Source organism: Rhopalosiphum padi, chromosome 2 (assembly GCF_020882245.1).
Source record: "Rhopalosiphum padi isolate XX-2018 chromosome 2, ASM2088224v1, whole genome shotgun sequence".
In the NCBI taxonomy this organism is placed as follows: domain Eukaryota; kingdom Metazoa; phylum Arthropoda; class Insecta; order Hemiptera; family Aphididae; genus Rhopalosiphum; species Rhopalosiphum padi.
The window spans coordinates 79,166,086-79,179,705 of record NC_083598.1 but is presented as its reverse complement, the minus strand read 5'-3'; the positions used below and the strand labels follow the sequence as shown (position 1 = coordinate 79,179,705).

The 13,620-nt window shown below is 25.0% G+C and overlaps 1 protein-coding gene across 4 annotated transcripts in view; it reads left to right on the top strand.

Annotated features, from left to right (window-relative positions):
• Positions 1-2,439: 2,439 nt before the first annotated feature.
• The window catches only part of LOC132920849 (monocarboxylate transporter 10), a 31,420-nt gene continuing 20,239 nt past the window's right edge, over positions 2,440-13,620 (top strand). Inside the window, exon 1 of one of the 4 annotated variants that reach the window (XM_060983563.1) lies at positions 2,440-2,665. The gene's annotated coding sequence lies outside the window, so the exon portion shown is untranslated. Of the gene's footprint in view, positions 2,666-6,641; positions 6,901-13,620 lie in introns of those variants that run through there. The other 3 variants (XM_060983562.1, XM_060983561.1, XM_060983564.1) reach the window with 3 other exon arrangements.

Here is a 13,620-nt window from a genome sequence, read left to right as displayed (position 1 = left end):
AACTGCAGCCAATAATGGGCTATAATACAACGCCTTCATCATAAAATTAGGAATATCAGCTTTTAGATTTTTACTTGAGATTTACAGTTCCTCATTAAGCGTTAGCTTTTGACCATTACGCACTTCCACGTCATGTGCATAGTGTACTGTGTGCTCCCAATTTTAATTACCTTACGTAATTAAAAAAATATGTATTACGTATTTTTACTTGCTGACAATCGCGTGCTGTAGGTATACATAGATTCCATAATACATTCAGTCTATATACCTATTATACCTACTAGACCGCATACGACATTTAATTATTCGCCGACGGCGACCTTGTTACATTTAATTAACGACCAACGCTATCGTTCTCGTTCTATACTGTTATCGTTATTGTTACCTATACTTAAATTTTCTTATTAAATATGCACGTTTGATTTGAATAACAGAAACAAATAAAAAAAAGACACAAACCATTTAGGTACTTCAATCAACATTAACAAATTTTGCTACCTAATATAAATAAAAATGTATCTAGTTTATCGTTTTTAAAAATAAAAACAAACAATAGCCTGACAAATGAAGATTGAAGATACAACAATATAGCAGCTTACAGAGGTTCTCAAACTTTTCAGGCCAAACCCCCCCCCCTTTTTGGTCAACGCCAGACGTGAGCCCCCCTCATAAAAATAATTTTAACAGTCATGTTTAGAGTAACAAAAAGTTAAAAACAAACAATAAATACCTATAGGCTAATATTGATATTAACATTACAAATTTATTGTATACGTGTTGATTGTTGCTGCTATATGTGATGTATAATTATACTGAATCGTATACAATACAGAACGCGATTATTTTTACGGCAATTTCACAAATCTTTTTCTGTCCTACCAATGCAATATTGATTTTTAAAATTTTCTTGCGCTCCCCCCCCTCCTATAAAGCTTTTGCGGCCCTCCGGAGGGTCGCGCCCCACACTTTGAGAACTCTAGCAAAAGACACCTCTCTAGATCACCCACCTCTAAATCTCCAATCTAACTTCAAGTTCAACAAATTAGAACTCTTAGAAAAATAATAATTTTCACCATCGCATCAATTTGAAGTTCTTATTTGACGATCTATATTCTATATAAAAACCTATTAAAAAAATACACATGTACCTAAATATTAACGCACTAACAAAACAATTTTTCTTGATTATAAATTTATAAATAAGGTTTTTTTTAACTCGTGTTAGATTTAATGAACTATACTACTATAGAATACACAAAAACGTTAGTCGTTTGTGAATATTAAAAAATCTGTGTTTGTGAAATGTGGTGAAGAACACAAAGCAGAAGATTCCCAATTACTGAATGTGCATTGTGGAGTCACAGCAGTGCCATAGCCAGGGGGAGCATTCGGGCACAATCCCTCCCCCCCACCCGAAATGTCAGACGACAATAATGTTAATAATTTTATTAATTTTATTGAAAATACAATTTTGTATGCGTGATGCCGTGATAACCCGTTGCCCCGAATACGGAGATAACTAAAAAAAAATCATTAACCATTTGTGGTGAGAAAGCAACGCCGCTCTTATCACACTTACTGGATCTTGATTTGCTAATATATGTATAATTATATGAATTATACAGTCAGAAATACAGTGCAAACTTAATTTGTTGTCATAATTAGCCATCAAAAATTAACCCTCTCCCCAGCAAAAAAAAAAAATCCTGGCTACAGCACTGAGTTACAGACTGCAAAATGGAAAGACTACTCAAGAAAGCAAATAAAAGAACACATCTAAATAAGATCTCTGCGCACTATGGTACAATAATATGTTCAATAGAAAATAACTAAAACTGTCACAACTCACAGCGGCCGTCGCTCACGCTCAAATAGTCAAACAGATGGCTCTTCAAGTATATTAATACATTTAAGTAACTACTAAGTACTAAGCGTCTAAGCAGTCTAAACACCCCAAACGTCGAAGCAACAACAATTGTCCAACAAAAATTATTCCACTTAAGCAGATATTATCTAGGAACCTTAAATAACAAGGCCTTTTAGTATCAGCCTTGACGATAATGTCCATCAAAATTTAGTTTAGTAATAAAATAAAATAAATCCACAGCCGTGTTAAAATAATAAAATAATTGAATGATAATGATTATTATCACCAGTGCAGTCGATAACATGAATACGGCATAACAGAATACATTTCACCCATAGACCTTAATACCTTATACTATTAGTATAAGGTCTATGATTTCACCACAAATAAATGATTGTATTCCTATATTATAAACATTATATTTTTGATAAATATATGGCCGAAGAGGGGGGGGGTCAACACCCAAACCCCTCCTGGCTACACCACTGATGTGATAATATTGATAACAATAAATAATAAAATGATAACATACGGTGTCGTATTTGTCGTTAGTCGTTACTCGTAAAATCGTAAACATTGTTTACATTGACAATTATTGACATACGACATTTCAACCTTAGGGAAAGAAAATAATGATTTCAACATTGTCATATTGAATTTTATTGTAGTATAAGTTACTCTAATAACTAATAAGTAAGAGTTATATACTTTTAAAAATATAATATTTCTTTAATTCGGCTGTGTTTTTCAACAACCCCGGCACACATGATATGTTATCAATTATCAACAGATATCGCGGTAAGTATTTTAGTAGCGTTTTAAATTTTTTCATGTTTGAAATTTCAATAACTTAAAAATTACAAAATACCTTGGTGAAGTTCATTAAAATGATACATATTACATTTGTAATACAATTTAATACATTAAATTCTATTTCATAATTTAATTAATTCTGCGCTTCAAATTTCAACCAATATTATTACTCGACTAAATGAACATAAAATTTTCTTTCTATTATAACTGTAAGTAGATAATACAATAGAATCGCTTTAAAATAACTCAAATATAAAAAGTTCTATGAAAAAACTATCTAAAACAATTTCCAAATTATAAAATAGGTAATATAATAATTATAATTCTTCATATCGACTTCAAAATTTAAATTATATGAACTTTTTCATATTTTATTTCTTTTTTATTGGTGAAGTTTAATGTTATATTATGGTTTAGATACAAATGGGTAGGTACCTAACAATACATAAAGTAAACTGCTTAACTGTATTTTTCTCAGACGTCAAAATTTTAAAATTTTAACCAATACTTAGTTAGTATTATTTTAGTAATAATGTATAGCATTTGCATCTATTTTTATTTCAGTAAGCTATTTTATCCTAGTTTGTGTTTTTTTTTTTGTGGGGAGAGGGATATAGTATTAGATTTTTTTATTCATTTTTACCTTCTGATGTAATATTATATCCAGGGGCTACGCTACACAAGGGTAAGGGTAGGCAAGTATCCAAAGGCGGATCCAGCATGTATTTATGGTTAGAGAACTTTATAGGAAAAATTATATAATATAGATATAGCCCCCACCAAAAAAAAAAACAATATGATAAAAATTTATGTTTTTTAATATTATTTTTTTCCAACAGGGTTGGCACTTGCCCCCAGTGCCCCCTCCCTGGATCTTCCCTTGCAATTGCCTCCCTCCAACATTTGTTTTTTCCCTTTCCAATAATGTAATGTTAAGAATATGTAAGTAGGTAAATATAGAAATTGTAAGTCATTATTTTTATATAAAATAGTATTAATTACTTTAAAGTTTAAAGAATTTTTAGACTTAAGTTATATTATTTTAAGTTTAATTGTTATATTCAAATTAAATATGCTGTTTTTGGACATTTAGAAATAAAAATACTATCTGCACAATTTCTAGAATCTCATACATTAAAAATAAATGTTATGTATTGTTACATACAAATAAAAGAAAATGGAAGAAATTTAAAGTTTTACTGTAGTACATTTGTATTAATAATATAGTAGATATATTTTTTGATTATTTATTTAGAAATATAAAATATTATACACAAAACATTTTTTTTATTCCTGAAAATATGGTATAAACAAATTAATGGGTGATCAAGTGACCATACATAAATGTCTCGCCAGAAAAAAATTTGGCCCCGTATCACCCCCCAATAAAATTATCTGGCGCCATCACTGATAATAGTAAACTTACTTTTATATGCTAAATGTGTTATTGAATAAACTTATTTATATTATTTTGTCTTGTGGATTATATAATTGTCTTATAGTAATATAACATAGTGTTAATCGGTATTAGTTGCAGTAACAGAATTAAATGTACTGGAAAATTTTGTAGGTTATCACAATAGCTTATAAATACCATTTTAATTACAACAATTTTCTTATAGGAAGGTACATTTAAACCAGTAAATTCCTACAAAACATCCACAAAAGATTTCAATAAATTATAATTTTTAATGAATTTATAAATGTTTTATCATTTATTGGTAATGACTAAATGACTAATGAGTAGGTATTCCAAACATAGATTTATATTTAAATATTTCTAGGAACATTTTCTAAGTACTTTATTAAACATTTTAGACAAAAATATTTAGGTATGTAAAAAAACTTTCATGTACCAACTACCATATTACATTACATTATAAAATATATTATTCTGCTGTATACAATTTAGTAAAAAAAGGTCATCTTAATAATATAAAATAAAAGTTAGTGACATTAGAAAACACATTTATACTTATGATCTTTATTCTTTCAGTACCTATGTTTAAAAATGTCTAAATTCAAAATGTTAGTAAAATATTAAACTAAAGTATAAAATAAGGCATAAAGGTGAACAATGATCATGTTTAAGTTAATCATCCAAAATTTATATAACAATATATTCAATCCATAGGTTAGTTTTAATTTTTTTAATATATATTAAATTTTGTTTAAAATTTAAAGCTATAGAATCTAAAAATAAAAAAATAAAAATAAGCCCCACAAAATAAATTTTTAAACTTCGCATATTATGATAAAGATTAAATGACTATTAGAGCAGTTGTAGTCATCACTCATCATTCATCAATATATTATATACCTACTTGTATTTATTGATTATCCGTTAACATGTTTGAAAGGACAAATTTTGATTAATAATAAGTATAATTCAATAAAAATTAACAAACTACTAACTTGTATGAAAAGGGACATTGTTGGGCAGTAGTTTACTGCTATTATAAGTAATACTTACTTATAATATGTGGAAAATGCTATACTACATCTTGGGTGTCCCCATGATTTGCGGGGCTTGGGGCAGAGTAAAATTAATAAATTTTATTATTTTTTTTTAAGAAAAATTGGTTTTTATATTGCACGAGAGTACAAGACCTATATTTGTAACATGCAGACCAACATAATAAATTATGTGTGTAGTTATACTGGTATATCATCATTCATTAATCATAATTGTATCAATAATCTAAAATGTTCTATATTATGTATTAAATGGAAATAATATATATCACTGGGTATCAGGGTATGTATAGGTTATAGACAATAAACATATTGTAGGCATATATAATATTACATATGGTCATGTTTGTATTTCTCAGAGTTCAGAGTTACAAACTAGTAATCATATTCCATCGTTTTTCTCAATAACTGGTTGGACCACTTGACTCTTTGACTTTGACTCTATATGTATAATGTATGTAGAATTGTAAAATATAGATATATGCATTTGAAATACCAAGTATAAAAATAAGATACTAGTGATGAATGTTAAGTATCTAGAATTCTTTAATGTGTAATACATGAGATATTACTTGCGTGTAAGTTTTTAGCTTTTACAGCTGCCTATATTATATTACATTTTGATAAATAATAGAAAGTACAAATTATAATATTATTTATTAGTAAATTAATTGTATTTTATTCTTCAGCTTTTCAAATAAATCATATTCAAAATTCTTTGAAAAAATATTTCTACTAAAAATATGTCCTCATATATCCATGTTTTTGTTATTTTTTTAAATTCTAATTCAATACAGATTTAGACATCATTTTGATTTATATCTATTATCGGTGGCTAAATTATAGTAATACACTATTAAATACGTAATTATTAAATTAATAATATATTGTTTACTTTTAAATACCTATATAAAAATTTAAAGTTTAATTAGTAAGTATATTTTTATAATAAAAAAATTTAAATTTACAGTAAAAAAATTCTGCTTGTATCATTTTACATGTTGTATTGCGTAATTTTACATGTGCACGATAACGATATACATTCAAAATACAACGAACCCTAAGCAGTCAAAACATTATATCACCCTATACATACTGACATACTGCAACACAATCCCATAATGGGTGCTTAAAAATGCTTACCAAAATATTTTTAGTTAATTCAAATTATTTCAATAGTTGTTAAAATTCAATTCGATTATTTATTATTTTTTTAAAAATATTGTTATAAATATGTTTATGGTGTTTTCAACAAACATTTAATCAACAATAAATTAATATAGGTAATTAGAAGATATTCAAATTTTAACTATATTCTTTCATTTATAATTATTATTAAATCTTCATATTTTTAATGATATTACTTATTCTCATACCGCTAATTAAAATTTCGTAGATAGATTTGAAGTTGATAAAAACATTTTGAGAACACCTGGCTTGTGGCATGTATAAAAATATACGTTGGGTACCATACTACCATAACGAACGTAGATTCCTGTCTCATCAACCAGGAGCGACTAAGCGAGTTTAGTTACGTTTTGCTGTGTGATCAAGTAACACGTGGTATCGTTATTTTATTTCAATGTTCTAAAAACATGTTTGAGTATTAAACAGTATACAAAATAATACTTAGGTGAGTGTTCTAAAGTAATAATTTGTGTTGATTTAATTAAAATCCTCGAATAATATAATAATTTAGTTTAGACATTTTATTAACAAAAAAATACTACATTTAAAACATACACGTGAGTACTAGAGATTCATTCAATATTATGGAATATTGACAATAAACATAATAGTAATTCTAAATTCTTAATAGACTTGTCACAATTAGTCGTACTTGTACACATTTTTACAAACTTTAACAAAATATATAAGTACCCACATAATAATAATATTAAGTATATTATTTTCAATTAATTGTAACACGGTTAATAATTAATATTTGAATTATGATTAAGTTTATTTTATTATTGTTTGTGTTGATTATTTATTTTGATTATAGTTTGAAAAGATCATTTAAATATTTAAGCTCATATTCCTATTCTATTATATTTATATAAAAATATTTTTTAATCCAAAAATATTCGAACCGCTACGTTGATACAAAAATAAAATATGGATATAGTAACAAAATACAGGTGAATTCTTGATTGTATAACTCGAAGATTTTATTTTATTTTAAATTCGTAATAGACCGAGTAGTTTGGAACTATTAATTTTGTATTTTTTTTTATGTAATCTCATATGACACCTCCTAAATTATTGAATATAATAATTGTAGATACTTGGATTTTCACTATTAATTTATATTAACATTTTATGACGTGATATAATTTTCAAAATATTTCAGTTCTTTTTATGCTATATATAAACATTCTTGATTTTCTTCTTTTAATCATTTAATTTTGAATTTATTTATTCATTATACCATGTAATTAGAAAATATTACTTCTAGTATCAAAAAACTTGAATTATATTTTTTAAATGAACATTGAACAGTTTTACCATTTTCTTTTTTTTTTATATTTATGTCATAGATTTTAGAGGAATCATAAGTTTGATTTTTGATTTAAATTTGCGTCTTTTACATTTGTTGAAAACTTTTAGACTCATTAAAATGTTTTTAAATTTTTATAATATTAATTGCATCACGTAGGGTTGTATGAAATTAACCTTTTTATATAATTTATTTGATAGAATATGTATAATTTATTATATGCTACGTATTACCTACCAATAGTATTATTTTCGTAAATAATCAGTATTTTCCTCTGCGAAATATAACGAGAACATTATTATATACCTTTGTTGCTTTGTACGTGTTATTTGAGCATTTTTCGATATTGATCTTTTTGATTCTTGTCATTAATATAAATTGTTAATGCATTAATTATCGTGTATAAATAATATTTTATTGATGTATATTTCAAATTTTGTCACAAATTAATAGGAATTATTTATTATTAGGTACATTTAAAAATATTTCCTATAGAATATAATTAAGATTTGGCTTGTTGATAATCACTTTTTAGATTTAAATTAGCCGAAATTATTGATAAATTATATCAATTATTAATACTATTTATATTAATTTAACTCGTTTAATTAACCGACTTCTTAATCTTGATGAACATTAAGATTTAAGATGTTGTCATTGTTAAATCTGTAGTTTCCTCCTTTTTTTTACATTATAATAAAATCGTTTTATAATTCCTTTCTTTAAATCTAATATTGTACGAATATTTGACACCTCTAAAAGCAACTTTGTATAACCTATTTTACATATTTTCTTAAATTTATCAACCCATTCACAAGCCATTAAAATACACCATATTAAAACGTTAGGTAAACTGATGTCTTTCTTTATTTATATTTGATCCATACAAATATAAGTACTCATCAAATTCTTTGCAAATAATTATTAATTAAACTTCGTAATATTTTTGATAAGACATTAATGCTTTGAAAATAAATTATAACGGCATATTTAACTACTATACAATACTTATATTAATAATTTAATTTATTTGTGAATATTATAATATATGTTATCAAACTAAACAAAATTAAATAATGGCAGTGAACTTGATTAAGTACATACAAATAGATACTAGAGTTCATCAACACTAGCTTACATATTATATTGATTAAAAAATAATTATTTTATAAAATTCAATGTCGCATTAAGAGGACGTTATACCCACATGTGTTGTCTCTGTCATACTAATAACGTACATCATAGCAAATTTTCGTTCAGCCGAATTCATTTTGTGATGTTAGCTTTAATATTAGAGTAAATTTACCTATCATCAAGTTTAAATGTAAGAATATTATCTAGGAAATGTCATATGCTTTAATTGATATTATCATTTTAAAGTAAATTATAGCTATATAAAATATTCCAGCTTTAAAATTTCCAAAACTTTTTAAAATGATAATAATATCAATAAAAACATATGACATTTCCTAGATAATATTATTATCTTTAAATTTAATATTAGGTAAATTTACTCTAATATTAAAGCTAACATCACAAAATGAATTCTGCTGATCTGCGCTGAACGAAAATTTTCCATATCGTATGTATGTAAGACAGAGACAACATATACGGGTACAATGTCCTCTTAACTGCATCACAGACGTCGATACTGAGTTATGTTTTTTTTATTTTATTAGGAGTTACATCTGAATTTTAAATAATCATTTATAATATTATATTTTCATAATTTCAACAGAATATTAAAAAAATGTGATATATCTAGTTAATATTTATTTTAATTTATTTATTAATAGACATTTATTCAATATTCACGTATTTGTGTTTTATTTATAATGTTTATTATAGATCCAATATATTTAATGTTTATTATTATTTTGTTTACCGTGTTTTAAATAGTAATAAACTATATAATTAAAATAAGTATTTGGTTAGTAATATAGATTTCTGGATTATATAATCTTTAGAAATTTGTATTGTATAAATTGTTTATCCTAATTCTTATCCGCGTATAGTTCAAAATGAGAAATATGTTATTATGAAATTGTTTTTTCTGTTATAATATATAATAGACACTGTTCACAAATGTTGCGCTGACGTCCTCTTAATGAAACTTGATTGATTATGTCACAAACTGACAAATACTTGATAATGATCAATATTCAATTGTTACATATTAACTATGTTCTAATAAAAAAATAATTTGAAAAAAATATAATTTTTTTTTTTTTATAATTCATTATAAATGTTTACTTACAATACTTGCTATTCAAAAGTTTTATTTTCAATTTAAAAATAATAGTTCCATAAAATAATATAATAATGAACATAATAATATAATTTTTTTTAGTAATACTGTTTTTATCCTCGACATTTTTCTAGACATCATTCTTTAATTCTCTTGTTATACATGTCTTAATATATTATATAAATATGTAACTGAAAAAAGGATGTTATTTTAATATTTCCCAAATTGTAATGTTAATCCATTATTTATCTCATATTAATCTGTATTATTCATATTATTCTTTGCATTATTTTGAAACAATATTTCAATTTCAATTTAAGTCCATAATAATGTTTGATATCATAGTTAATATTTAATCTGTATTTCTATAATAAAGATGGTTGATCGTAAATTCATGATTCATGAATCATGAATATTCTTGGGTGACATTTGTTGATTTGATAATTACACGAATCTTTTGTTAAAATATTGGTTTGGTTGTTCGTTTTTACTTACCTTTACTATTTACCTGGGCTATCAATAATATGTGTTAAACTAGTGTTCTTGATTGTCACTGTTAGACCCGTATTGTGTTATTAACATCTTTATTAAATGTTTTACTATTAAATATTTTTAAATTAAAAGTGTATTGAATTTTAAGAGTAGATATATACATGTTAATATGTACATATTATGTAATCTATTAATGTACAAAAACAAAGTTTCTAGTTTTATTATATTATAGCGTCTTTGATTATATACACATTTTCGTTAATAGCAAGTTACAGTATTAAAATAAAGTTATAGAATATGAATACAAAAGAATGTAGGTTGTAGGTAGACGGTTGTCATACTCGCATTTCATCATCTGACCTTTTTCCACCCGGATTCTTACATTTTACCACCTGTTCAACATATTAACCAACCTAACCACCTGTTCAAATATTAACTGAATTATGAAATTGTTTAGCATTTGTATATTTTTTTGTCATAAATATATAATATTGATATTATTAAAATAAATTACAAGTTTAATTCTTGAAAAACGTATTTATACTATTTTTCTAAAAATAAATTAAATACTTATATATTGACCATAAAAACAGTTTAATATTACAAAATATATAATTCGTAATATCATAAAACACTATAAAATAGTTTTGGAATATTTATTTATTTTTCGGCTGTTCCAAATAATTGTATAATTTTGTAAAATTTAAATGTAATATACTGTTTTTATTTTTTAAATACAGTTATGTCCATAAGCATGCGCAGACTTTATTCACAGGTTATGTAATAAGAAAATAGGGCCCCTCGCAAGAAAAAAAATCATCGAACATATTTTGCATCTAGGATAGAATACCTACTCAATGTAATTTTATTGAATTAAAGGAAAGAATAAATATTTTATTTTAAAAAACGATTCTGAGCCAACATTTTCTTTTACTACATAGGACTCAATCTACAATATAAGTTTTTGAAAATATACTACTTAACTTCTTTGCTTCCCTCAGAATCTAAAATCACACATAGTTTTACAGTAGAATATTAAACAACACACTGTAGTAATAATAGTAGTTTGAAATTTGAATTATATTTATTAAAAGAAAATTTATGTAACTTCTTAAAGTTAAAGTATATAGTGACCTATACTATATTGAATATTTTTGAAGAATTTCCACATATTTATATAATGTTATATTGTTATTATTTTATCGAAAATATTGTCTATCAGTGACGGTCGGCAGTAAAATCACAGATAACAAAACTTAAATTTTATCTATCCAACCAGTACCATAGAACAATAATAGTATAATACCTAGCTAATTATGCATTAAATACATATCGATGTCAACATGATACTGTCCTATTCGCTGGACTTAGTTATAGGTATATGGTCTTTAATTACAAACCATAAAAACAAAAATAATTATTCTATATATAGCCTATAATGTCTAAGTATACGTGTTGCAAACGTTATAAGCTGTGATAGCAAGATTTAATGATAAGTCTATATTTTAAATTATCACGCGGGTCACTAGAAAACTAAAAAAAAATTGTATTATGTATTTTTTAATATTAAAGAAAATATTATCAAAAATGCTTTGATACTTATGATAAACATGAGCCCCTCACATGAAGCCGCAGACTATACCCTACATAGCCCGTGTGCACGAGAGGGTTTGACAAATTTTTAAGTATTTGACCAAAAAAAAAACAACGTATTAATGCAAAAATGTATGTATTCAATATGCACCGATATTTAATTTATAATTTTTTTATATTACTTTTTAGTAATTTACTTTACTATGGTACAAGTGCACACTGCACAACCAATATTACAATATGGCTTATTAGAATGAGAAATGTAGTAATTTAGTATGTAATCTTAATGATACTTTTAAAATCGCGGTACATGTTCCTATTATTTTATTTATCGTCAAAATAGATACTGAAGGAAAAGTTTGTCCATCTATATAAGACCATGAACCAAATAAAATTGCTAAACCCGATCGATAAGTACTATCCCTGAACCAGTTATCTTATCAATGCAACTTAATTAAATTAAACTTAATTGAAAATATCAAAATTCTATTCTCACTATTATCATTGTCAAAAAATAAATTGTTTGTGTCTTATTTTTTTATTTTGATTGAATCTGGTATGATTAAGTCTTTATCAATAAAACCACCTTTAATATTGTCTTTTCTTGTTCTTCAAACTATTCTGGACATTAATTTAATTTAGTCAATTTTTCTAAGACAGACTGGAATAAAAGTATCGCCTAATATGGCTGTATTAAAATAATATTTTCACTTCAACTTTTAAACACATAAACTATAGAGCATATAACATATATGAATTATCAATTTTCTTTAATGATCTCTCGTGAGTTAAAATTTATTATACATATGTATATTAATGTAAAATAAAATTTGAACTAAAATATTTATTATACATTTTAACAAATATTGTCAAACAGTGAATAATAATTTCAGAATAACGAGTGCGCGACAAAACAAATTAATATCTTAAAGATTAAAAAAATTAATACATTTTTTTTTTTTTATGGTAGTATGACACCACCTATTAACATGAACATTTTTTTATTACGTACAATGTTATACGATGTGATTTTTATATTCCTCATGAATATTATATTAGTAACCCTTATTTTGTAAAAGCCAAAAGGACTTTATCTCTTTGGCTCATCAATCGTCACAAATGTAAGCGTCTTTTTTATTTTATTTTATTATATAAATGAATAAAGTATAATATTATAGTAGTTAAGTAGTTTAGATTAGATTGCTCGATAAACACGAGTGTTAATAAAATTTGACTCTTATCAGCCTTATCGAGTATTATCTGTCATCGATCCAAGTTGGCCGACAATAACTACTAATTGGTGGTTTTCCCGTATATAATTTATTTTATTAACTGATTTTTAGAAATGCAAAATTGTATAAACTTTCATATATTTATTTAATTTGACGCTGGATATAATATACTGGATTACAAATAAAATGTCACAAATCATCATACTATAAATACTGTTTATGACATAATTTAATTTAAAATTTATTGTATTATAAATTATGATTTTACAACACTCCAATTAATATGTGAAAACTTCAAGTTTTTAATACGCCATAGTTTTCCCAATTCTCCATACATAATATCTATATATTTAATATGTAAATTATTTAAATAATATTGTGATTATTATAAATTAGTGTC